The following is a 27383-nucleotide window of genomic DNA, read 5'->3' as shown; positions in this document are numbered from 1 at the left end:
AGGGATAGATAGATGGATGGTGGTGAACAGGGGAGGAAGGATGGGGGCAGAGACATGCAGGAGATCATGCCCAAGACCTTTTGTTTGCGATATTGCCATCAGAGTGTCTAGTCCAAGAGGACAAGCTGTGGACTCTAGCCTCTTAATTGATATCCTCAGCATGGAACATTTACTGCCTAGGGTTGAAATTCCAAACTGAATATAAGCGGGAAGGTGAGTTGGGAGGCAAGGAGGTGCAGACAGCATTCTGGAGGAAACCAAGTCTCTCTAGTGCAAGATGTCAGCAGGTCTTTCCAGACCACAGGGGGATTCTGAGTCACTGGGCTCCCCAAAGTGACAAGAAACCTGTTGTGTAGACCCCTCCCCAGGGACCTTCAGGAAGATACAAAACCAGCAAATTTGGCTGAGAATGATGATGTCTGCACTCTGTGAGAACAATATGCCTTCAAAATAGGATGTACCAGGCCAGCCTCAGTCTCCAAACTGGGGGTGGAGGGGAGTATGGGAGTGTTTAGGGGATCCCCAATTGTAATAAAATTGGACTTCATTTTTTATCCTGTATTATTTTGCATTTTTTCCAGTTTTAATAAGAATAATTGACATATATCACTGTATGAGTGTTACATGTACAGCATGATGGTTTAATTTACATATATTGTAAAATTATTGCAATGGGTTCAGCTAACATCCATCTTCTCATAGAGATAGGATAAAAACGTTTATTTTTTTATACAGTATAGTTTTGTTCTGAGCCTCTATTTTAGGTGGCAGAGACGCCATCTCCAGGAACTTGGAGTGTTTGCCTTTTTGTTCAGTGTCACCTCTAATTTCTGGGGGAGTGACCGAGGACCTGGTATTATCGAGGGCCCAGGTTCCATGTTTCCTCAGGGCTGCGATGGGGGGACGCACTCTCTTTAGTGCTTTGGGTCCAGGCCTCTCTCAGAACCGGGGAGCCCAGCATCATTTCACAGCCCCCTACTCTAGGAAGCTGCCCGTGGCGACAGTCTTTTCTTTGAGTCTCATTTCCTCCCCGGAACTCTTCCCAGGAAGTGGCACTGGGTGTTCTGGTTACTGCCTGGGAGTTTTGCCTTCAACCCAAGGCTGAGCTAAGGATCAAGGGCCCCGTGGAGCCCATTAGTATCTGCTGCAGGCCTTCCCCTCTACCCCTCTCCCCTCCCTCAACCTTGACATTCCATCTGCCTGGGGCGGGGAGGGGGGGTGATGCTCTTACTTATCACGCACCCACCTCCATCTTTAAACATCAGATTTATTATATTTGTCTAAAGACATATAGGCTCTTGAAACTCAAACGTCAGGGAAAGAACATTTTTCTCCTCCACTTTCATCACATCTTTTCCCCAAGGCATCCAGCAAGTCTGGGCTTAGCCGCCTGAATGGGGCAAGAGAACCATGGGTGGGTCTGGGTTCTTCGCTGCTGGGGCTGTGGGATCCTCTTCTTACTGCTCTGTGCCAGATGTTTGTTTCTTCATTTGATTCCCTCCCTGTTTATGAAAACAAAACAAAGTGAAACCTCTCCATCTCTCTGCTGCAGCCCTTGCCCAGAGCGATCTCTGGCAGGTCATCAGAGCTCTCTGCGAGTGGTCTCACCACACCCAAGATGCTGTGCCCAGGGTGATGAGGGATGGGTAATGGGACGGGGCATGGATGCGACCGATCTGTTGGGGCAACTGGCAGTCAGGTAACTCGCAGGTCCATCACTGGTCCCTCTGGCTCTCAGTCCGGTGGTCAGAGATTTCGTTTCCTTGGCCACCTTACTATACCTTGAGATGATGGAAGATTACAGACAAGGAAGCGTTACCTCGCTTGTGATTATTGCAAAAAAGGAAGCCATGTTTCAGGACTATGTTTTATATTAAAAACATTTCCTCCAACTGTTACGGGAAGGAAGCACACTGGCTGAAACCGCCCACCCTGGCCAGGCACCATAATAACTGTTTTCATGAGTTATTTTACCACAGGAGGTCCTGGTGAGGAATAGGGAACTAGTAAGTCACCACTAACCAGGAGAGCTCAGCGAAGGTCAAAGGGAGACACCACATGCCCAACCACCTCCCAGAATCCCTCTCGCTAGCATCCATCTTGGCTGAGCGATGTGTGTGCCACCAGGAAAGACTCTGAGTTAGAATGATTAGCCAAAGACAACCCGGAAACTAATCCCATCACCATAAAACCCACTCGGGCCACAAGGCAGAGCAGTTCTCCTGGGTTCCCTCACCCTACCACTCTCCGCCTGGGCACCCCTTCCCGATAAAATCTCGGGCTTTGTTAGCACATGTGTCTCCTCAGACCATTCATTTCCGCGTGTTAGATAAGTGCCCCATTTGGGCCCTGGAAAGGGTCCCCCTTCCTGCACCATAACCACCAACAATCATCCTCTAAGTAGCTGTCACAAGCAAAGTGACAGCTTTTTCTGTCTTCTTTCCTTTTCTTTCAATTCAATATCCAGAAACATAAGCTGCCTTTTTTGGAGATTTAAATGTTTGTCCTGATGAGATTGGGCTCTATTATGGCCACTTACCACCTAATAACTGGTAAGAGATGATTTGCATACACAGAGCATATGCAAATACTCCTCATCTGTAAAGCGAGAGTGCTAATAGTACCTGCCTCAAAGAACCGTTGTGAGGATTAGATGAATGAACACATGTAAAAATGCTTTAGACCCATGCCCGTCACACAGTCAGACCTCTGTGAGTGTCAGCTTGAATTATGATGTGACCAAACTACTTTCCTGGGGCTTCTGGAAATTTATGAGGAAATTGGCATCAGGAATTCAAGGTTTTAAACTAAAGGAAGTCTATGCACAAGGAGGAAATGAGAAAGGGAAATGCTAGAGACTTTAGGCCGCATGATATCATTTCAACTATAAATAGCAGCAGAGCCAGGAATTCCTCCATCATCCTGCAAAGCAAGGAGCTCCTTCCTTTAAGTCACTTGAAGGACAAATAGAGCCCCACCCCCTCTCCCAACATAGGCATAGAGGGAAGTAACTTGAGAACCACATCCACTAACAGAGAACTAGGAAGCGCCCTAATTCTAGAATGCCGGCTCTACAGCTCTGCTCCATCTATGGCCATTGCCCTCCAGCCTTCCTCAGCAGCCCAGAGACCTTGAACCCCACCACGAGCTTCCAGGGAAGTCCCACCTCGACAAGCTCTTGAATAATCCTTTGTGTGAGCTTCCAAGATAGGGTACCTGCAAGAGAAAAGCAGAGAAATATCTTTGTGCGTGGATTGCACAAGCATCCCTGGATGCATCCTCTGGAGCCCACCGGCTCCAGAGTTTGTCTGTCTTCAGGCAGCCCAGCTCTTAGCTACTTGCGGCTGATCACCATTATCAGCGCTGTCACTGTCATCATCACTGATGCTTCTTTTGAGCATGCATTGCAACCTGGCAGTTTTCTAAATGGTGTCTCTTCATACCAGCACACCACGGCCCCTCAGACACCCTCAAAAATCTTGCCCCAAAAGCCCCCTCCTCCAGGAAGCCTCTGTGAAGGTGGGAGAGGTCAAGCTACAAACATCTATTGAGCACTTTCTATGTATCAGACACTGTTCCGGAAAATTCTCAACGCACATTGCTGTCATTAAACAACGAATTGCAAACGTGACTAAGATGAGTAAAGGGGAAATACAAGGTGCCCCTGGGAAGTAGCCACCACTGAGAGCTGACCTCTTCCAGGATCCCCAGAGCCAGAACCCTGGCCAGTTCAGTTGCCGAGCACTTCATGGATCAACTGCCCATCTTCTTAGCCACTGTTTCACACCACTGTGTGTGCCCCTCATTCCCCTTGGTGGGTGGAAGGTTGAGCGGCTTCATGAAGGCAGAGCTGGGGAGAGATTCTGGGGTGTGTCCAGGCTGTGAGCTTGTCCAGGACAGGAGGTACCTCACCCCTGCATTTTAGTGCCCAGAGTAGATACAGAGGAACCAATGTGGCTCAGCAAAGAAAAATATCAGTAAAATGAAAAGACAGCCTACTGAATGGGAGAAAGTATTTGTAAATCAATATCTGATAAACAGTTAATACCCAAAATATGTTATAAAAAAAAAACAAAACTCTTACAACTCAATAGCAAAAATACATGCAATTTACTTTAAAAATGGATAGAAGATCTGAATAGACATTTTCCCAAAGCCATACAGATGGCCAACAGGCACATAAAAAGATGCTCAACATCACTAGTCATCAGAGAAAAACAAATCAAAACCACCATGAAACATCACTTCCCACTTGTTGGAATGGCTGTTATCAGAAAGGCCAGATGTCAGTGCTGGTGAGGGTGTGGAGAAAAGAAAACCAAAAACCCTAGGGCACTGTTGATGGGATTGTAAACTGATGCAATCATTACAGGAAACAGCACACAGGTTCCTGAAAAACTTAAAAATAGAAGCACCATGTGATCCAGTAATTCCATTTCTGGGTATTTATCTTCAAAAAATAATGAAAATGTTTACTCTCAAAGATATCTGCATCCCAATGTTCATAGCATCATTATTCACAATAGCCAAGATATGGAAACAACCTGTGTCCATCGATGGAAAAGTGGATGAAGAAAGTGTGTGTCCTGGACACACACCTTTATATATGCACACCAGAATTTTATTGAACCATAAAAAAGAAGGCAATCTTGCTGTATGGGACAACATAAATGAAACTTGAGGGCGTTATGCTAAGTGAAGTAAGTCAGATAGGAAAAGAGCAATACCATATGACTTCACTTACATGTGGAATTTACAGAAACAACAACAAAGAAGCTCAGAGATAGAGAGAACTGATTGATGGTTGCCAGAGGCGTGGGATGGGGGCAGTGAATGAGATGGGTTAAACGGTACAAACTTCCAGTTATAAAATAAATAAGTCTTTGGGAATATAATTTATAGCATGGTGACTATAGTTAATAATACTGTATTGCATATTTGAAATTTTCTAAGAGTAGATCTTAAAAGTTTTTATCACAAGGAAAAAATCTGAAACTATCTATGGTGACATGTTAGCTAGACTTAATTGTGGTGCTCATTTTGCCATATATACAGATAAAAAGTAAGTGTTAGTTGCTCAGTTATGTCCAACCCTTTGCAACTCTCTGTACTATAGACCACCAGGTTCCTCTGTCCCTGGAATTCTCCAGGCAAGAATACTGGAGTGGGTTGCATTCCCTTCTCCAGGGGATCTTCCCAGCCTAGGGTTTGAAATGGGGCCTTCATCACTGGAGGCAGACTCTTTACCATCTGACCCCATATATATAGATATCAAACCATTATATTGTACACCTGAGGCTAATACTTTATATCAATTATCCTTCAATTTTTTAAAAGACCATAAAATAATTTTTTATAAAAGAAAAAATATGGAGTGAATTAACATAGGAAGGAACAACAGAATAGATGAAGCCTCCCTTGTTGCCTTTTTTTTTGGCTACAACTCGACATGCAGCATCTTAGTTCCTCAACCAGGGATGAACCCATGCCCCCTGTGGTGGAATTCCCCATCATTGCCTCTTATAAGATAAAAGTGTATAGGACTTGAGCTATTTCCCATTCTTCTCTACCCAATGACTGCCTCAGTACTCAGCTCATAGTAAGGAGTACTATTTATTGAATGAATAAAGGGATGCATACCTGAAAAAGTATACCCATGGTATTTATATTAGAATGCATGGTGTACAGTGTGTGCACTCTATGAATGTCTGACAAACTAATAAATGAAATTATTAGCATTATGTGTATCCCTTAGAAAACTACCAAAATTATTTTTCATATTGTCTTCTCTTAATATTTACTGGCAACAGATTGCCTATAGTCACATAAGTGTTTATACTCCCTTTTCTGGAATTTCTTAGCAAATTTTTAAAAAAATACCCATTGGGTGAAAAATGAGCTGAGTCTACTTAAAATCTCTCCATCCAAATAGACTATGGAGTCTGCCCTCGGCCTCTTACTGGGGGGGAGGTGGGGGGAGGCTGCCTCAGAGTGAGGGTTAGAGACCAGGGTGGAAAAGAAGGTTCCCGGAGCCAGACAGGCTACACAGGAAAGCACAGCCATCTCAGTCATATTCTCTCTGGAAATTCACTTTTTCTATTTTCAACATCATTATCTGATTTCCATATGATTTTACAAGATGCAGGGTAAATATTAGTACAAGTCCTTCTTTGCAAAAAGAAGCCATTTAATCCAATGAAATATGGCTCACAGTGATGGATGATGTTTGGACAAGCCGACTTTGAACAAAGTCAACATTTATGGAACTCTCAGAGCAGCCTCCTCTGCTTGAGTAAAGCTGTCCCACCCCTGCTCAGCTTGATCTTCCATCAGAGAAAGTCAGAGCAGAAAGGGGAGACAGAGAAGGGCCATCTTTACAAAACTTGGAAGTTGAAAGACCAAGGCTGAGAGCAGAGACTCCTGGCTGAGTATCCTGGGGGCTGTCTCATTGTCCATCGGACTCTCCAAGGTGGTCACTTGCATTCACTTCCATTGCCACTAACCACTCTTTTAAAAAAAAGTTCTTTTTTTTTTTAATTTATTTTTGACTGGGCTTGGTCTTCATTGCTGTGCAAGGGCTTTCTCTAGCTGTGGCAGGCGAGGGCTACTCTCTAGTTGTGGTTCTTGGGTTCCTTATTGCAGCAGCTTCTCTTGTTGCGGTGGGAACATGGGCTTCAGTACTTTCAGCTCTCAGGCTCGGTAGTTTCAGGCCCAGGGCTCTAGAGGTCAGGTTCGGTAGTTGTGGCCCATAGACCTAGCTGGTCCATGGCATGTGGGATCTTCCCCGACCAGGATTCCAACCTTTGTCACTTGTATTGCAAGGAGGATTCTTAATCACTGGACCACCAGGCAAGCCCTTAACTCCTCTTTTTGTTCTCCACCTCACCTCAAAGGCTGAGCAGGGGAAGACCTTTCTTCATCCCCCTATTTAGAAACCTCTTCCTTCCTCCTCCTTCCTCTCCTGCTAGGGGTATTTGCTTAAAACAAAACAACAATGGAAGGATCAAAAAAGGTATCACTCTGCGGAGGCAGGGGTGCCTTGCTTTTTACTCTACCTGTTCATGGGGGAAGGAGAGAGAAGGAACCAAGGCTCTGCCCACCACTCTCCCCCAACTGTCTGCACCCATCACCAGCATCATGCCTGCGGTCGAGGGTCAGGGAGCATGGTGGGGCCGCTCCTCTGCCCCAACCAACAGACCCTTCCAGGCCTGCTTACCCGCCAGGGAGTGACACGGTGAAGCCTGGGATTACTCCCTCTGAAACACTGCCATCTTCATCCATTTCAGCTCTTCTCCTACAATCGTCATGATTTCTCCTGTGCCCATATTCAACCAGTACTAGTTTTTAAATTGACTTTATTACGGTTTAATTCCTATTAAAATTCATGTATTTAAGTATAGCTTCATAAGTTCTGATAAATGCAAACAGTAGGTAACCACTGCCAGAATCACAATACATGGAACATTTTCATCACCCCCAAAAGCTCCTACATGCCCCTTTGCAGACACTCTCCACCCCTCACCCCTGACACCTGGCAACGACTGATACGCTATTTCTTTTTTTGCCTTTTCAAAGTTTCATACAAGGAGAAATCATATAGTACCAGTGTTTTGTAATTTTTTCTTAAAGTTATTTGACTGCACCAGGTCTTATTTGCAGCACATAGGATCTTTAACTGTGGCATGCGGAATCTTAGTTGCAGCATGTGGGATCTAGTTCCCTGACCAGGGATTGAACCCAGGCCCACTGCACTGAAGTGCGGACTCTTAACCAATAGAGCACCAGGGAAGTCCCTGTGATGATTTCTTAACATAACACCTTTGAGCTTTGTCCAAATAGTAACATGTGTTAATAGTTCATTCTTTTTCACTGCTGAGTATGGAGTCCCCTTAATTTGCTCATCCCTTCACCAGCTGAAACATACTGGGCTGTTTCTAGTCTGGGGGGGTGGGGGGTCCTATGAATGAAGCTGCTATGAACACGTGTGCACAAACTGTACTACATTTTATTTAATATTTTTCTTTTAATTAAATATTTAGAATTAAAATTACCATAAATGTAAAACCTTTGTAGTGTACCATAAGTCAATCAGGCAAAGATATGAAAAAGGATAATAAAGAAGTTATTAAATTCTAGCTGGATCCTCTTGCCTGCTATCTGAGAATCCTTTAAATTTGTGTTCAAGTGTTTGATCAAAGGAGGGCTCTTGATGAAGGAGGAGGGTGAAATAGAAGGTGACATAAAGGAGAGGGTTCAGTTAAGTCTGGCCTCCGCCTGGTCCCAGGAGCTCTTGTCCACAAATGGCACTATGGCCTTGAACCACCCTGACGAATGAACAGTGGGCCCTGTCTGCTGCATCCATCAGTCGCTGGCTGCAGATGGCCTCAGGAGTGATGGTACATTTCACCTATTTCCAGGTGAGGCAGCTTCCAAGAGAAAGGTATAAACTGTGAGTGTCAACACTCACAGAAGCTGGGTGTTCAGTGACAACTGGGTCAAGGGGATCTGAGCGGGCCAACACAATCATTACGACAGCCAGAGGATTAGACCTGAGGTCCCTGTCTTCAGAACTTAAGATGAGAGAAGAAAGAGCATGCGTCAGAGAGACGTTAAAGATCTGTTAGCACTGAACAGAGACCATCTCTTTAAAGCTGTCCGACGATGGAAAAGTGAATTAAAAGGAGACCAGCTTTCTCACATTATATTATTCCCGGATGCCCTGCCTGGTCTGTTTGCCACCTTCCTCAGCTCCGGTGTCTCACCCACGCTTTGGGACACAGTAGTCAGGCTCTGGGGCATCCCAGGTGGCTCAAGTGGTAAGGAATCCACCTGCCCATGCAGGAGATGCAGGAGAAGTGGGTTCAATTCCTGGGTTGGGAAAATCCTGTGGAAGAGGAAATGGCAACCCACTCCAGTATTCTTGCCTGGAGAATCCCATGGACAGAGGAGCCTGGTGGGCTGCCTTCCATGGGGTCCCAAAGAGTCGGACATGACTAAGCGACTGAGCACACACACAGTCAGGCTTTGAACAGGCTCTCAGCCCCACACTGCGGCTGAATTCCCCTGCTCTATCACTGCTTTCCTACTTCCTAGCTGTTTAATCTAGCAATTGACTTTTTGGAGACTCTGACCATTATTTGCTCCCAGTCTGTTCCCTGACTCTCCTTCTCTCTGTACAGTACATTTCCCATGCCTAGTGGCTTCCAGATAGCTTTGCCCAATGGGAGAAACTGTTAGGAGACTGGAGTGCAAGAGGAGGGGAGAACACAAACATTTTTTTCCCCTCTCACTCTGCCATAGGTGGCACCTAAAGTATGGTCGTGTCTCCTCTGTGGTGCCAAATTCATAATTCAGCCAACTCCTGCAGGATGGCTTTATCTCCACATGGTCAAGGCACACAGGAGCCTTGCCTGGTCCAGTGTCTGCCAGCCAGCATGCTCTGCTGGGCTCTCAGTCCTCAGCCTCAGGGTAAGGGGCTTCCTGCTCTTGCTAAGCTGTGCTCCTCACTATTCCCTGTTTAGCTTCTGGTCTCTTCTATGTCCTGTAACCAAATCCTTGTATTAAATTCCCTCTGTCGAAAGATCTAGAGTAGTTTCTGGATCCTGATTGATACAGTGAGACAGCAGTGAGCTAATCAAGTGTTTGCAAAGTTTACTAAGAAGCTCTGCAGAAACCAATTAGATACAAAGGTCATTTGGTGATGAAAGTCAGCTAAAGCCCCAGCTTCATCCAGCTGAAAATCCAAGTAGGATACAGGGGAAGAAGGAGGATTAGGTGTGTATCAATAGTTTGCATGCCTTCAGAAACCTACTGTGTGTTAACAGTCCCGGCCTCGACCTTGCTCTTTCCCCTGCTGCTGCTTCTCCGAGAAATGCTAGCCCTGGCTGGCTTGCTTGGTAAGGAAGACTGACTCCTTTCTGCTGGCTCTTCAAAAAATAGTGTTTTTCATCTGTCCAATGGGACCTCTCATTAACAACCAGGATGTAAAGAAACAGAGAGAGAAACCACACAGTGGGACTTAATTTAAAGCCACTTAAGTAGGTGGTTTTATGAGACCTAATTCCCTCTGTTATTTCTGAACAGTGTCACTGAGAATTGGAAGGCTGGCACTCAGCTCCCACTTTTAATTACAGGTGGGAATTGCCCTCCAAGTGGGAGAACCAAGGAGGGAGGCAATCCCTCCAAGGAGAGGACGCACCAAGGCTGAACTCCAGCATTTTGCCTGGGACTTTGCTGTCAGTTTCTCCTTGGAAATGGCCGTGGTTAGAGAGAGGGCCAGAAGGGAGCGTCAGGAAGCCAAGGAGCAGAGTAACCTGCTGTTGAAGCAACACAAGTGTCCAGGATACTCCTTCCCTGTGGGCACCTCAAGACTTTGCCAGCCTCCCTCGCTGGAAGGCCACCCCAGGAGCCCACGGGGGCCTCCAGGAAGTGGGACCTGCTCCAATCCCTCAGAACCTTCTTCTCATGCATGACTTAGTATGTTTTTAAAAAGAAAAAAAAAAAAATAACACTGTAGGTTTGTAGCTGCCTGTCTTAGCAAAGGCATCAACCATGGATTCAGAATCCTGCAAGCAGCCCTCGCCTCCCCAGGCCTGGCTGTCTGCAAGGGTCTGGGGCTCAGTGGCTGAGTGATGGCAGGGGCTCTCCCGGCAGTAGCAGCTATATTATTGTTCCAAGCAGGACTTACAAAACAACGAAATGGGGAGAATAGGTCCAGGACCAGGTTTGGGCAACATAGAAACAAGTGATGAAAGCTGGGTTTTCTTCCTCTTTTTATCTTGGGAGCATTCGCTGAAGACTCAGTGTGTTGGGCACCAGGCTAGGACCTTCTTATGTCTGAGCTCATCTGATCTTCACAGCAGCCCCAGGGGGCAGCTGCTCCCACTGATGAGGATGAGGAATTAAGTAGGTAAGTAAGTCAGCGAGGTGAGGAACATGCCAAGGTCACACCGCTGCCAGTGGCTCATTTTGCAAGAGCAATATTTAGACTCTGCAACCCTGGAGGCAAAATAAACACCTGGTGAAGCAAGGGTCAGCCGCTAGAGAGGCAGAAGGGAGGGTCTCCAAGCTGGGGGATAGTGGAATCGTGCTAAAGTGAAAGTTGGGCCAAAATAGCCAGCTGAGAAGTGGGAAAAGGAGGAACCAACTGGGCGTGAGTCTATGAAGCAGAAGATTAGTGCGTCTGGAAGCAAAAGCAGTGCTCCTGTTTCATCTGGACCTTTGCCCTGAAGGCATTGCCTGGAGTTTGTCTTCACTTCAACTTTGTCCTGAGAAGCCTTATTTCTCTGTTACCGCAGATGTAAGGAGCATCTGCCATGCCCTGGGGCCTACCGAGTGCTGCGGAGGACACAGATATCAGTGAAACAGGATGAGAAGCCCACAGGATTAAAAAGAGGGTCATGTATCAGGTAGAAATGACCAAGAGACGCCTGGTGAGAAGAGTGAGCAAACAGTGCAAGATCCAGAAAGATGGGGAATCAGGGAGGACTTCTCGGAGGAAGCAGTTTTTGCCGTAGATCCAGAAGATGGACTGGGCTTGCAATTGTTGGACTGAGAAGGAAGGCTAGCTCAGGCTGAGGAAGTAGCCTGAATACAAAGGTGCAGAGGAGAAAAACTCAAGGAATGGCCAGGATGGCGGAGGAGCTGGACGTGGATGGAGGATGAGCTGTCAGGCCTGGTGTAGCGATGATGAACCTGGAAAGGTCAAGCGTACGGGGAGGAAAAGTCTCGACTGCTTAGTACTACACAATCAGCGCTTCTACAGGAGGTCCCCAACCCTCAGAACACGGCTCCAGGTCAGCGCCCCTCTTCTTTGCATGGGGAAGCCAGGGGTTTTAGCATTTCTTACTCCCCACTTGCTCCTCCTTCACCATCAGCAAGAGGTCTTCCTTTGAGGCTCCTCTGTTTCCTTGAGGAAACTATTCCATCCACAAGGTCCTGGTGATTACCCGTCAAGTTGCCACTTTCTGCAGCCTGGATGGGAGGGAATCTGGGGGAGAATGGATACCTGTGTTTGTATGGCTGAGCCCTGCAGTGTTCCCCTGAGACTACCACAACATTGTTAATCAGCTATGTGGTTGCTGTTCAATTCTCCAATAGTATCTGACTCTTTTCGACCCCATGGACTGCAGCATGACAGGCCTGGCCTTCCTGTCCCTCACCATCTCCCGGAGTTTGCCCAAGTTCACGTCCCTTACATCGGTGATGCCATCCAGCCATCTCATCCTCTGACACCCTCTTCTCCTTCTGCCCTCAATCTTTCCCAGCATCGGGGACTTTTCCAATGAGTCAACTATTTGCATCCGGTAGCCAAAACTGGAACTTCAGCTTCAGCATCAGTCCTTCCAGTGAGTACTCAGGGTTGATTTCCCTTAAGATTGACTGGTTTGATCTCCTTGCTGTCCAAGGGACTCTCAGGAGTCTTCTCCAGCACCACAGTTCAAAGGCATCAATTCTTTGGCGCTCTGCCTTCTTTACGGTTCAGCTCTAACAACTGTACGTGACCACTGGAAACCCCATGCGTATGTGCTAAGTCGATTCAGTCAGGTCCGACTCTTTGCAATCGCATGGACTGTAGTCTGCCAGGCTCCCTTGTCCATGGGGTTCTCCAGACAAGAATACTGGAGCGGGTTGCCATGCCCTCCTCCAGGGGATCTGATGACCCACATCTCCTGCACTGGCAGGCAGTTCTTTACCACTAGCACCACCTGGGAAGCCCCAAAAGAGATGTAAGACCAATCTAACCACTACCTCCTCAAGATACTTAAATTTGAAAAAAAGCAAGCCAACTTATTAGCTATTTGATGTGCTGAAAAACCAGGATTTGGAAATACCATCCCCAATCTAGAAAGTAAAGAAGATTAAGAAAAAGGCCTTTTGGAATTTCCTGACAGTCCAGTGGTTAGGACTCTGTTTCCACTGCAGAGGGTACTGTTTCTATTCCCCACTTCAGCCCTCATAGATTGTGTCATGCAAATTAGCACTTATTTATTGTATTGCCCTAAAGCTTTATATTACTGTATTAAAGTAACAGATGAAGATGGCCTTCCATTGAATTCCTCCCCGCCTCAGAAGCAATCTCTTTAACCACTAGTGATCGAAACTATTTAAGTGACTAATTACACCTTAGAGGACGTCTATTGACTCACACTGTTAAACTCATTCACTCTACCTCCCCCCACAAGTCCTCCCAGTGTTTCAGTTCAGTTCAGTCGCTCAGTCATGTCTGACTCTTTGTGACCCTATGGACTGCAGCACACCAGGCTTCCCTGTCCATCACCAACTTCCATTTAGTAGTTCTAATGTTATTTTTCTTCTCTCCATTGGTTGCCTTTGTAAATTTAAATACTCATAACTTTCTTTCCCATCAAGTTAACATGCTCCCTAACTTATCTCTCACTTTGTGAGATAAAGATATCAGAACTTTCTATCATTTTTCTCATCCTCCATCCCCAACACTTCAGTGTTTGTCAACTACACATAAAAAAAAAAAAAAAAGCTTTTTTTTTAGTACAACATGAAGAAAGGTGCACACATTGTAAGAATACAACTTTTTGATTTTTCAGAAAGAAAACACATCTATCTAACCAGCACGCAGATCAAGAAACAGAACAGTATTATTCTTCCCAGATGTTGTGTTGTTGGAATAGGCTCAAAGGTGTATGAAGCAAAACTAATTTCAATGCATGTTTCAAGAATCAGTTTAGGGATGTCCATGATGGTCCAATGACTAAGACTTATCATTGCCAATGCAGGATTCAAACCCTAGTTAGGGAGCTAGATCCTATGTGCTGCAACTAAAGATCCCGCATGACACAACTAAGACTCAGTGTAGCCAAATCAACAAATATTAAAAAAAAAAAAAAGTAAACAGGATTTTCCTGGTGGTCCAGTGGTTAAGAATCTGCTTGCCAATGCAGGAGACATGGGTTTGATCCCTGGTCTGGGAAGATTCCACATGCCATGGGGCAACTAAACCCATGAACCACAAGTACTGAAGCCCATTATCTGTAGAGCTGGTGCTCCAAAAGAAGAGAAGCCACCACAATGCAAAAGCCCATGCACTGCAACTAGAGAGCTGTCCCGCCTCACCACAACTAGAGAAACCGGGCATGCAACAATGGAGACCCAGAACGACCAAAAAAAAAAAGTTTATATTCATAAGCATTTGTAGGGACTGTAAGACATGGGAAATATAAAGGAGCTGTGGGAAGCAGCATACAGTTCAGTAAACAGTACGTTCTGTGATTAAAAAAAAAAATTACTGGTTTTTCCATGGAATTGGATATAGTTACCTTAAATTCTTTTTTTTTGTTTGTTTACTTCCAGTTTGGACCATAATTTTCTTATACTATCATTCTTTTTTCCTAGAGCTTCTAACAGACTTAGATTTTGTATCCCTTGCATTACGTGTCTATCATGTGCTATGCTGTTCTTCATCACTCAGTCATGTCTGATTCTTTGCAAACCCATGGATTGTAGCCCACCAGGCTCCTCTGTCCATGGAATTTTCCAGGCAAGAATACCGGAGTGGGTTTCCATGTCCTCCTCCAGGGGATCTTCCCAACCCAGGGATCGAACCCCGGTCTCCCACAATGCAGGTGGATTCTTTATCCCCTGAGGCACCAGGGAAGCCATGGGTCTATCATACTCTCACATTAAAATAAAAGTCTCAACTGAAGTCCTCCATTTTTCCAGATGCCTCTGACCAGAACTTCTCCATCTTTCTGCTCTGAGCTAAACGATTTCCTTCTTGACAATACAGTGTCTTCCTTTCACTGCTTCCAGAATTAGAGCTACTATTTCCCAATACCCCATTTTACCACTTACTGTTTTATACATCCTCACATAGCTTCCTATAACAGGAACTGTGGGAGTTAAATTTTATGAGAACTTGCCTGTTTGGAAGTTTTTTATTTTGTTCTTACCTGCTAGATATTTAACTGGATATAGAATTCCAGGTTTAAAATAATATTTTGTCACAACTGTGAAAGTATTTCTCTATTTTGAGTTACTACTAAGAATCTGAAACCAGACTGATCTCTGTTCTTTTTTTAACTAACTTGTTTTGTCTCTTGGGAAACTTTTGAACTTTCTGTTTCCTTGCAATTTTGACATTTCACTAGAATGTCTTTTTCATTCATGGTGGGTGCTTTCAATCTAAAAATCTGGATCCTGATTCCACTTGGAGGAATTCTCTTCCTCCTTCTTTTTTGTTTCTCCCTGTTTTTTTTCTGTTTTTCTTGTTTTCTCCTTTCTCTTGAATTCTTGTTTTCTCACACAGCTTGACATTCTACCACACTTTACTTTCTGCCCTTTAATAATTTACTTTATTGGCCTTGCTTCCCATCCTTTAATAATTTATTTTATTTTGGTGGTAATGTTTTAATCCTTAAAAGTGTCTTCTTATTCTCCAGTTGATCCTTTTCCATAGCATCCTTTTCTTGTTCCACTGCTATAATATTGTCTTGAATCTCTCTGAGTGTATTCATGAAGTGATTTTAAAAATAGGTTTTTTTTTCCTGATCATTGGATTGTCTTTTTTTTCTTTCTGTTCTAGTTTTTCATTTTTGGTTATTCCCTTACAAGCTGCAGCTTTCCTCAGAAACCTAGTGCATGATCTTCCATTCATATTTAAGAAAGAAAGACAGGACAGCAGGGATGTGTTTTTGCTATTGTTGGAAAGGACTGACTGTTCACTATATCTTTTTCAGAGAGCACGTCTTTGTGAAATGATCCCTAGGGCTGCCCTAACCAAATACCACAAATGAGAGCCTTACACAACAGAAATGTGTTTTCTCACAGTTCTGGAGGCTGAAGTCTGAGATCAAGATGCTGGTGGGGTTGGTTTCTCCAGAGGCCTCTCTCTCGGACTTGTAGATAGTGGCCTTCTTGCTATGTCCTCACACAGTCTTACCTCAGTATGTGTGCACTCCTGGTGTCTTGTTCTCTTCTTCTTTTAAAGATATTATTTATTTATTCATTTGGCTGTGCTGCGTTGGTCTTAGTTGTGGCATGTGGGATCTAGTTCCCTGACCAGGGATCAAACCTGGGCCCCCTGCATTGGGAGTGTGGAATCTCAGCCACTGGACCACCAGGGAAGTCCCTCTTGTCCTTTTCTTATAAGGACACCAGTCCTAATGGGGTCCTCTATGGACTCATTTAACATTACCTCCTAACAGGCTCAATCGCCAAATACTGACTGCAGACTGCCAGATTTTTGTTTAAGGTGAACAAGAAGAAAACCAACTCTAAGGTAGTCAGACCCCAAATGTTGCATGGGGTCTCAGGTCTTTCCTCGGAGACACTGTCAGTTAGGAATGTTTTTTTTCAGTCATGTTTTTAAAAGCACTCAATTAGCAGAGTTTTGTTTTATTTTTCTACATAAGAAATCTGGTAGTAGATAATCCAGTACTGGTGGACAGCTTAGCAAGGTCTTTGAGAAGCCAGATTCTTTCGTCTTTTGCTCTTTGCTCTCTTAGCATTTTGACTTTGCATCATCATGACTGCAAGATGAATCCACAGCTCCAGGCATTGGCCCCACATTTGGGGCAGGTAGAAGGGGGAAGGGCTGGCACCAGCCAGATCTAGCCGGTTTATCAAGGAGGCAGAGCTTTGCAGAAGCTCCCTTTGTGGTGTATCTCTTTGACCAGATCTGGGTCACAGGCTACAGCTACAAGCCAAGGCGGCCTGGGAAGTAGGTTCTTGGACAATAGAAAGAGAAGCAGTGTTGCCCAGGGCTTAGGATGGGGGCACAGGCAACCCAAAATGAAATTGGGTTTTATAAGGAAGCTAGAAGGGAAGAATAGTTTTAGGGCAGATAACTAACTGTGTCTAGCACAGCCACCAACATCTATAACCAAGGAGCCTGCCCTCCTCCTTGGAAGCTCATACACCTCCCCTCACACCTGCCCAGATCACTATGAGTGTCTCTCCTCTCTGTTCCCACAGCCCCATAGACATCTTGGTGTGGCATTAATGACCTGGTTTGGAAATTCAGTCTCTGTCTTCCCTCAGAACTATGAGCTCCAAACAGGAGGAATTATGTCACAGTCTTGGGATCCCTGGAGCCTGGCAAAGGGCCTGACCCAGATCCTTTACTACCTGTTGATGGAGGAGGGCAGGAGGAGGAATGGGGAAAGGAAGTTCAGTACTTGGTCTCCTTTGGATTACTCTCCTGGCTTCCGATAGCAATTTCTGTAGATTTTGGACTCTGGAGTTTTTACTATAGTACAGTCTAAACTGAACTTCATAGAACACTCAGATATTCAAAGAAAATGTGTCTTCCTTAGCTTTCCAGTGTCTGATGTGGCCATACCCTGCAGAGAAGTGTTAGTGAGAGAGAGCTCTGTCTCGTCTAGGCTAGACAATAGAGCCGAGATCGGTAATCTCACATTCCCTTGAGGCACACTCGCCTCTCCTCCCCAGGATGGTGCCTTGGTATTGAGTGTCCCTGGGTCCCGCAGATGACAGAAAGGTTAGTCTGACCCAAGAAGTGCCTCAGAGATGCTTACTAGTGTCTGGAGCTGGGTACCTCCTCTGCCCTGCCCTCTGGGACAGGTGAGCCCTGAAGTGTGACTGTCCATCTGGTCTCTACTGCTAGTGTTTATGATCCTGTTCATCAGACACAGGCCTCTGATGGGCCACAGGCTCTCCTAGGCTTTCTGTGTCTCCTCCCTGTGACGTGGGTTCCCGAAGGCCATGCCTTGAAGAGCCAAGGTGTCCTGCCGTAAGCGAGTTGTTATAGCTGCCTTGGAGCCACGCCCTCACTATTTCTCCTCTGTCATGTTAAGATGGCACCAACATGGAGAAGACAGCATTTCCCTCAGGGTTGGCACCTCCTAGACTCTGCCTAGCATGGGCCCCCATGCTCTGAGGCTTCCCTGCTCCCCACTGAATGAGCCTAAAATGCCCTCACTTCCTCACTCAGGGGATAGACGCAGTGGGCAGGAAACAGGAAGGAGCCAACCTTCTCACCTGGCCTCCAAGGCCTTTTCTCCCAGGATCTCTTGAAGGTGAAAGAAGAGAATTTTCACACCCTCCTCTGTCTGATTGTTGTGCCCACCAGGTCCTACTCTCTTCCCAACTCCAATTTCATCGTTTAAATCCAACTGCACATGGTGTCTTTGTAGGAAGAGAAACCAACTGACCAATAAGGGGAAAAGTCAAAGTGAAAGTCTGCTCAGTCATGTCCGGCTCTTTATGACCCCATGGACTATACAGTCCATGGAATCCTCCAGGCCAGAATACTAGAATGGGTAGCCTTTCCCCTGTCCAGGGGATCTTCCCAACCTAGGGATCGAATCCACATTACAGGCGGATTCTTTACCAGCTGAGCCATCAGGGAAGCCCCAGAAGACATAAATATTATCACAAAATATCATAGTGATACAAAATATACCCAAATATACTTGCAAAGAAGAAATACCTATTGTAAAGATACAGGATCTCACATGGACCCAAAGGCAAGGGGTGAAGCAGAAATGGCAGCATACCAGGCTGCCTCATAATCCCCTGGAATAATGCAACATTTCTCAGTCTCAAATAGAGATTCTCAAGAGAGAAGCTGATTGCCCAGCTTGGGTCCTGACCAGGGGGATGGGATCACAGGGTACAAACATGGCTTCTAGGGAGCCACCTATGTAGAGGACTATGCTGCAGGGGGAAGTTTTTGTAGAAGGAACAGTGATTTATGGGCTCAACCTGTCCAATTGTCCACTCTGGTAGAGAGCCACAGAATTGACTCAGAAAACATACATACTCTTTTCAGCCAATATTCAGTAGAAAGATGTGGTTTTCCAAATATTTTCTTTATAGAAAGATAGTCAGTTGACCTGCCACTTCCGCTATGTTAATTCTTTTGTGGGACATTTATATGCCCTGCTTCTCTTACATAAGAGTCATGAGGTAGCAATGAATTCTTAGATGTGACACCAACGTCACAAGCAACAAAAGAAACAATAAATTTGGCTTCATTAAAATTAAAAACTGCTGTTCATCAAAGGACAGTACCAAGAAATTGTAAAGATGACTATAGAATAGGAAAGATACTTGCAAATCATTTATCTGATAAGGACTTAATATCCAGAATATGTAAAGAACTCTTAAAACTTACCAGCAAAGAGGCAAGCAACACAATTTAAAAATCAGCAAAAGAGAGACTTGAATGGACATTTATCTGAAGAAGATAAACACATGACCAACAAGCACATGAAAAGATGCTCAGCATCAGTAGTCATTAGGCAGCAGCAAATCAAAGCCACGATAAGGTACCACTTTACATCTACTAGGATGGCTATATTGATTTTTTAAAACCGGAGTTTTAAAGTGTTGATGAGGATATGGAGCAATTGGAACCACTGTGCATTGCTCATGAAACTGTATCAATAAAATGGTGCAGCAGCTGTGGAAAACAATTTGGTGTTTACTCAAAAAGTTAAGCATATGAGTTACTACATGACTCAGCAATTCCACTCCTAGGTATGCATTCCAAAAATATGAAAACAAGGACTCAGATACTTAAACTCCAATTTCATTACAGCATTAGTCATAGTAACCAAAAGGTAAAAACAGCCCACGTCTGCCAACAGATACACAAAATCTGGTATATCCGAAAAGTAGGATATTATTTATCCATAAAAGCAATGTGTCCAAAGTTCTGATTCATGCTACAACCTGGATTAACCTTGAAAACGTGATGCTCAGTGAAATAAGCCAGACACAAAAAGACAAATACTGTTTGATTCCACTCACATGGAATATCTAGACTAACCATATTCTTAGAGAAAGTAGACCAGAGGTTACCAAGGGCTAGAAAAGAGAAAAATGGGGGTTTTTCTTAAGGAGTATAGAGTTTCTGTTTGCAGTAATGGAAAAGGTTGTGGAAACAGTGTCAAGCCTGGCGTGCGCAGTCCACAGGGTTGAAAAGCACTGGACCCGACCGAGCAACTGAACTACAACGGCTGCACACCTTTGAGACCGTGACTGTTGTTCCAGAGTTAGTGTGTTCTGCTCTTGGCGACCCTGTGGGCTGCAGCACGCCAGGCTGCCTTGTCCTTCACCGTCTTCCTGGAGCTTGCCCAAACTCATGTCTGTTAGTCAGTGATCCATCCAGCCATCTCATCCTCTGTCGTCCCCTTCTCCTCCTGTCCTCAGTCTTTCCCAGCATCAGGGTCTTTGCCAATGAGTCAGCTCTTCACATCAGGTAGCCAAAGTATTGGAGCTTCAGCTTCAGCATCAGTCCTTCCAATGAACCTTCAGGATTGTGAATGTAATTAATGCCACTTAATTTACTTTAAAATGGCTTAAGTGACACATTTTGAGTTATACAGACGTTTAAATATTTGTGTGTTTGGCTGCGTCGGGTCTCCGGTGCCATATCGGGATCTTGGTTGTATCATGTGAGATCTCTCCAGGGAACCATGAACTCTCCAGGTGTGGCATGCAGGCTTAGTTGTTCCACATCAGGTGGGATCTTCGTTCCCAGACCAGGTATCAAACCCATGTCCCCTGCATTGCAAAGCGGATTCTTAACCACTGGACCACCAAGGAAGTCCCCCTGTTATATATATTTTAACCACTGAAAAGGGGTCATGAGGATGTTGTATTAGAATTCTCAGCTCTGTCGGCGCAGAACTGCACTGAACCCCTAAATGTGGGAGCCAGGTCTGCTTAAATTACTGCACCATTAGCTCTGTTAGCTTCCTTTGTGGAAAAAACAAGCAAATCACAAGAAGCATGTGAAAAGAAGCCAAAAGAGACATTCTTATTTGTACCCTCTCTCATCTGGTTTGGAAGGCGAAACATCATGCTGTAATTATCATGAAATGTAACTAAAAGATATGGGGCGGGTGACAGAGTGGCAGGGTTCTTCTTTAAGACATATTAATACTATTGAGAGTTTACCTCTGCTTAAAAATGATAGCTGCACCCATGTAATATTACTTAAGCAGTCTTCTGCCAAGTGTATATCCATATATATACATGATGTGGTTATTAGGGTTGATTGAGTTTCCCTGGATGGAAGGAAACTTACCATATGACACCTATGGTCAGTAGACAATGAGATCCTTTTCTGCTGAACGTCTAAACCAATGTCATTACTATCATCTTATAAAATGACTAGATTTGACCCAATAATTCCAATCCTGGTGATGTGTTCGAGAGAAATGAAAATGCACATCTATACAAAAACTTGTACATATTCCCAGCAGTTTTATTCATAATAATCAAAAAGTGGAAGCAACCAAATATCCATGAATGAATGAATGGATAAATTAAAAAGCCATACAATGGAATATTATTTGTCAGTAAAAAGGAATGAAATATTGACACACACTACAAGGTTTTATGAACCTTGAAATCTTTAAGTGGAAGAAGCCAGCCACAAAAGACCATATATTGTATGATTCCCTTTGTGTGAAATGTTCAGAATAAGCAAATCTATACAGACAGAAAGTAGGTTAATGGTTGCCTAGAGTTGGTGGATGGGGGAATGAAGGGTGATGGCTAAAGAGTAAGCAGTTAAAAAAAAAGGGTAAGAAGTTTCTTTTTAGGATGATGAAACTATTTTAAAAATAGATTGTGACGATCATTGCACAATGCTGTGACTAGGCTAAAAACCATTGAATTATACAATTTAAATGGGTGAGTTGTACAGTAATGTGAATTATATCTCTACCCCCAGAAAAGTAAACTGAAGAGATCTTGGCTGATGGCCGTGAGGACTAAGGGAAAAGTATGAGGTCCAGGGGTACATGTTTCTGAATCTACTACATGTATAATTCTCCATGGGCTACAGTGTTCTAGTTTTGTAAAAGTGGTTATTAGAATATCATCCCTAAGATGAAAACATGTGCATTGAATTAAATAAAATGTAAAAACCTAAATTACAAAAAGCTGTGTGTATTTTAAAACCAATGATGAGTGGTTTAAATTGCATTTGACAGATCATTTATTTAGTGATGCAGAGAGAAAATTATCCTTCTTGAGTTACAATAGTGTAGTCGTCTTTTTAAAATAACTTTTTTGAGATATAATTCACATACTACACATTTCACCCTTTCAATGTGTAAATTCAGCAGATTTGAGCAGGTTCACAGTTGCACAATCCTCTCAACCAATTTTTATAACATTTTATTCACCCCCCAAAAGAAACCCTGTACTCTTTAGCAATCACCCTGCAACCCCCTCTGGCTGTCATCTCGTCAGCTTTAGCCAATCACGAGTCTTTCTGTCTGCATAGTTTTCCCTATTCTGGACATTTCACATACATGGAATCATATAATATGTGGTCTTTTGTGATTGGCTTGTTTCCTTGGCATGATGTTTTGTAAGGTGTTTTATGTTTTTTCTCATTACTTCATATTTTTTTTTTTGACAAGTAACATTCCATTTTACAGATTTACCACATCTTATTTATCTATGTATCAGCTGATGGACATTTGGGTTCTTTCCCCTATTGTGAATAATGCTTCTGTGAATGTTAGTGTGTAAGTTCTTGTGTGGACATATGTTTTCTATTTTCCTGGTGTACATTAAAGTGGTATTGCTGGGTCATATGGTCCTCCTTTGTGAGGAACTGCCAGACAGTTTCCCGAAGTGGCTGCACCATTTTGCATCCCTACTGGCAGTGTGTGAGGGTTCCAGTTTCTCCATATCCTTGCCAACACTTGTTAATATCTGTCTTTTTAAATAACAACTGTCCCACTGAGTCCGCAGTGGCATCTCACTGTGGTTTTGACATGCATTTCCCTGATGGCGGGTGATACTGAGCATCTTTACTTGCAGCCAGTTTATCTCTGAGCATCTCTCTCCTCTTTAACTCCCCTGTCTCCGCTTGTTTAAGCCCTCGACCTCTCTTCCCTTACTGATTTGCATGCCTCCTAACTGGTCTTTCCATAGTCCATTTCAGTCCCTAAAATACAATCTCAGACTGTGTCATTTTCTGCCTAAAAAAATTGAGCCATTTCCCTTGACCCACAGGACAGAGCCCGAACTGCTGGGTGGAGCACTGGAGACCCTTCACAGCCTGTCTCCAACGTCCCTCTCTGTTTCCTGCTGTGCATCTGTCCTGTTCCCTCTGCTCATCATCCCTCCTCCTGAAATGTCCACCTCATTTGCACATACAGTCCTTCAAACAGAATATGTGGAGTGAAGCAAGACGGGGCCATCATGGTGTACAACCACAGAGGACGCCATTCTCATTGGAATCTACATCAGGGGTCAGCCACGTATAGCCCACACCCCAGTTCTAGCCCACCACCAGTTTTTGATTAGTGCACAAATTAAGGTGATTTTTACATTTTTTTAAAAACTTTTATTTATTTATTTATTTTTTTTTTATTAGTTGGAGGCTAATTACTTCACAACATTTCAGTGGGTTTTGTCATACATTGATATGAATCAGCCATGGATTTACATGTATTCCCCATCCCGATCCCCCCTCCCACCTCCCTCTCCACCCGATTCCTCTGGGTCTTCCCAGCGCACCAGGCCCGAGCACTTGTCTCATGCATCCCACCTGGGCTGGTGATCTGTTTCACCATAGATAGTATACATGCTGTTCTTTTGAAATATCCCACCCTCACATTCTCCCACAGAGTTCAAAAGTCTGTTCTGTATTTCTGTGTCTCTTTTTCTGTTTTGCATATGGGGTTATCGTTACCATCTTTCCAAATTCCATATATATGTGTTAGTATGCTGTAATGTTCTTTATCTTTCATTTTTACATTTTTACATTTTTAATGGTCAAAAAGAATTAAAGATTAGAATGTTTCAAGGTACAAGCCAGGGCCTATAAATAAAGTTTAGCTGGAATTTAGGTAAGCTCATCTGTGTATATATTGTCTCTTGTGGCATTTGTGCTACAACAGCAGAGTTGAAAAATTGCAGCAAAGACACTATGGCCCACAAGACATAAAATATTTATTGTCTGGTCCTGGGCAGAAAAAAATTTGCCAAACTCCAGTCTATGTGAATGAAGTCCCAGAGTGGTGCAGTGTACAACCTAGGCAGACGGGCCCTCGCAACCCTGCCTCTAGGCTCCCTGGAACTCTCTTCAAACCTCTAATATTTCTCACATGCTTCGTGTTCTAACTCAGTGAATCTGCGAGTCTCACTCATCTGTATATCCTTGGCATGTAGCCCACAGTCTGGCACAGAGAAAGACCTCAATAAATGTCTGTGTCACTACTGAATTAAATATTTCCTGGATACCAAAGATAAACTAATAAAACACTAAATGTTTCAGGGTTATGTGTGTGTATGTGTGTGTTCAGTCATGTCCAATTCTTTGTGACTTTTGAACTATAGCCTGCCAGGCCCCTCTGTCCATGGGATTTTTCAGACAAGGATATTGGAATAGGTTGCCATTTCTTCCTCCAGTGTATCTTCCTGACCGAAGAATTGAACCTGACTCTCCTGTGTTGCAGGCAGATTCTTTATCCACTGAACCGCCAGGGAAGGCCAGTTTCAGGGTTAATGTAACTCATGAAAATGATGAGAGCACTGCTGGTGAATTTCTGGATCCATTGTTTCTGAGTTTAAAAACAGTCCACATTCCAGCATAACTTGTGCAATCTGTCATCTCTCTTCTCCCAGAGAAGTGCTAATTGGCATATTTCATCAAATCAAATTAAAATCACTGTGGTTGGTGTGGAATGTTGGCGGTGTCACAGAACTCCTCCAGCGGCTGGAGACACCCCAGTAGAGAACATTTCCCCCCAAGTGTGGTTCCAAGCAGGGTAGGTAAGTGCACAGACAAGTGCATCTGGCCAGATCAGAGATCTCAATGAAGAGGAAACCTTGGCTAGGTTTGCTCAAGGGGATAGAATAGGAACTCTGAAGCTGTTACACTCAAGAACTATTTGCGGAATGTGGGGAACGGCACCAGTCAGCACTGAACCTATGCTTTCATGCTGGGTACTCAGTAGGAGGCATCTGAGTTCCCTCATCGTATTTAGTCACTGGAAAAACCTTTCTCAGTTGAGAGCACAGACCCAGAGAAGTGATGCTGCTGGTCCATACCTGCCCCCATGGAGCTTGAGTTCAAGTCCAGGTGTCAGGGTTCTCAGCCTGTTCTTCTCTGTCTATGACAGGTACTGGATGGGGTTCACCAAAAGCTGGCTCTTTGAGCAAGGCACTTGCCCAGGCCTTTTGTGATCATGGCTTCTCTTTAGCTCCTCAAATTCATTTGCTCCCCTGTGAGAGAAAAGCCCTAATCTCTTAGCATGAATTAGAAGGACTTTCAAGAACTGCCCCATATCCTCCTCCTCATCCCCACCTCTTCCTCAGTCTTCCCCACCTTCCCCCACGCCCAGTCACCAGACCAGCTACACCAAACTTAAATAATAGCTGAGATTTATTCTGTGCTCACATGTACTGTTCTAAGTCATTTCACCTATATCATCTCATTTACCTTTTTTTTTTCCCTTTTGTATTATATACTGTCTCATCTGGGTTTCCCAGGTGGCACTAGTGGTAAAGAATCCACCTGCCAATGCAGGAGACATAAGAGACACAGGTTTGACCCCCGGGTCAGGAAGAGCCCCTGGAGAAAAGCATGGCAGTCCACTCCAGTACTCTTGCCTGAAGTATCCCATGGACAGAGGAGCCTGGCAGGCTACAGTCCATGGGGTCCAAAGAGTTGGACACAACTGAAGCGACTTAGCATGCACTGTCTCATTTATATCCTATGAAGTAGTGCAATTATTATCTATTTTATAGATGACCAAACTAAGTACAGAGCGGTTAAATAACTTGCCTAGAGTCACACAGCTAGGTAAGTGGTAGAGCTGAAAATTGAACTCAAGCAGTATTATTCGAGAAAGCATAAGGACTTATCCAATATGTTCATCTCTCAGTTCAGTTCAGTCACTCAGTCGTGTCCCACTCTTTGCGACCCCATGAATCGCAGCACGCCAGGCTTTCCTGTCCATCACCAACTCCCAGAGCTTACTCAAATTCATGTCCATTGAGTCGGTGATGTCATCCAACCATCTCATCCTCTGTCACCCCCTTCTCCTCCTGCCTTCAATCTTTCCCAGCATCAGGGTCTTATCAAATGAGTCAGCTCTTTGCATCAGGTGGCCAAAGTATTGAAGTTTCAGCCTCAGCATCAGTCCTTCCAACGAATATTCAGGACTGATTTCCTTTAGGATGGACTGGTTGGATCTCCTTGCAGTCCAAGGGACTTTCAAGCATCTTCTCCAACACCACATTTCAAAAGCATCAATTCGTCGGCACTCAGCTTTCTTTATAGTCCAACTCTCACATCCATACATGACTACTGGAAAAACCATAGCCTTGACTAGACGGACCTTTGTTGGCAAAGTAATGTCTCTCCTCTTTAATATGCTGTCTAGGTTGGTCATAGCTTTTCTTCTAAGGAGCAAGCATCTTTTAATTTCATGGCTGCAGTCACCATCTGCAGTGATTTTGGAGCCCCCCAAAATAAAGTCTCTCACTCTTTCCATTGTTTCCACATCTATTTAGCAAATGCCATTTCTTTTATTTTTTCAGTGATAACTTTTAAAAAATATATACTTCTTTATTTTGACTGTGCCAGGTTTTAGTTGCAGTTTGAGGATTCTTTGTTGTGACATGCAGGCTTCTTAGTTGCAGTATGCAGCATCTAGTTTCCTGATCAGGGATCGAACTCGCCCCTCCTCCATGGGAGCATGGAGTCTTACCCACTGGACAACCAGGGGAGTCCCGCAAATGCCACTTCTTTTACTTTCTCCCAGTGGGCCCTCCTCTGTCTTCTAATCATTGTACTTACAGTTCTCCCATCCTATGAAGAGAATATACTCTCTGGCTTGCCTGACTAACTCTACTTATTCTTCATATTTTGGCTGAAATATCACCTCCTCTGGAAAGCCTTCCCGGATTCCCTGGTCTGTTTGCTGCTCAGCTATCACTCCCTTGGGACCCTGTTTCCTCTCCATGGCACTTAGCACTCTTTACTGACATAGCTGTTTGTAAGCCTGCCTCCCCTACTAGATATATGGGCTTCCCAGGTCGCTCAGTGGTTAAGAATCTGCCTGCCAGTGCAGGAGATGCAGGTTCAATCTCTGGTCCAGGAAGATCCCTTGGAGAAGGAATTGGCAACCCACTCCAGTATACTTGCCTGGAGAATCCCATGGACAGAGAAGCCTGGCAGGCTCCAGTTACAGGGTCACAAAGAGTCGGACATGACTGACTTAGGAGCACACACTCCTCTACTAGTCTGTAGGCTCTGTGAAGCCAGGGCGCATGCATGCCAGACTTGTGTGAACGGGGTTCCTTCTCTGACACTCAGCCTGACACAGACTAGGCTCTTAATACATATCTGTGCAACGAACAAATGCAGCAGCAAACTTATTGGCAAAATCTCTACTATGGAT

The sequence above is a fragment of the Cervus elaphus genome, chromosome 4 (assembly GCF_910594005.1).
Source record: "Cervus elaphus chromosome 4, mCerEla1.1, whole genome shotgun sequence".
In the NCBI taxonomy this organism is placed as follows: domain Eukaryota; kingdom Metazoa; phylum Chordata; class Mammalia; order Artiodactyla; family Cervidae; genus Cervus; species Cervus elaphus.
This window is presented reverse-complemented; position numbering follows the sequence as displayed.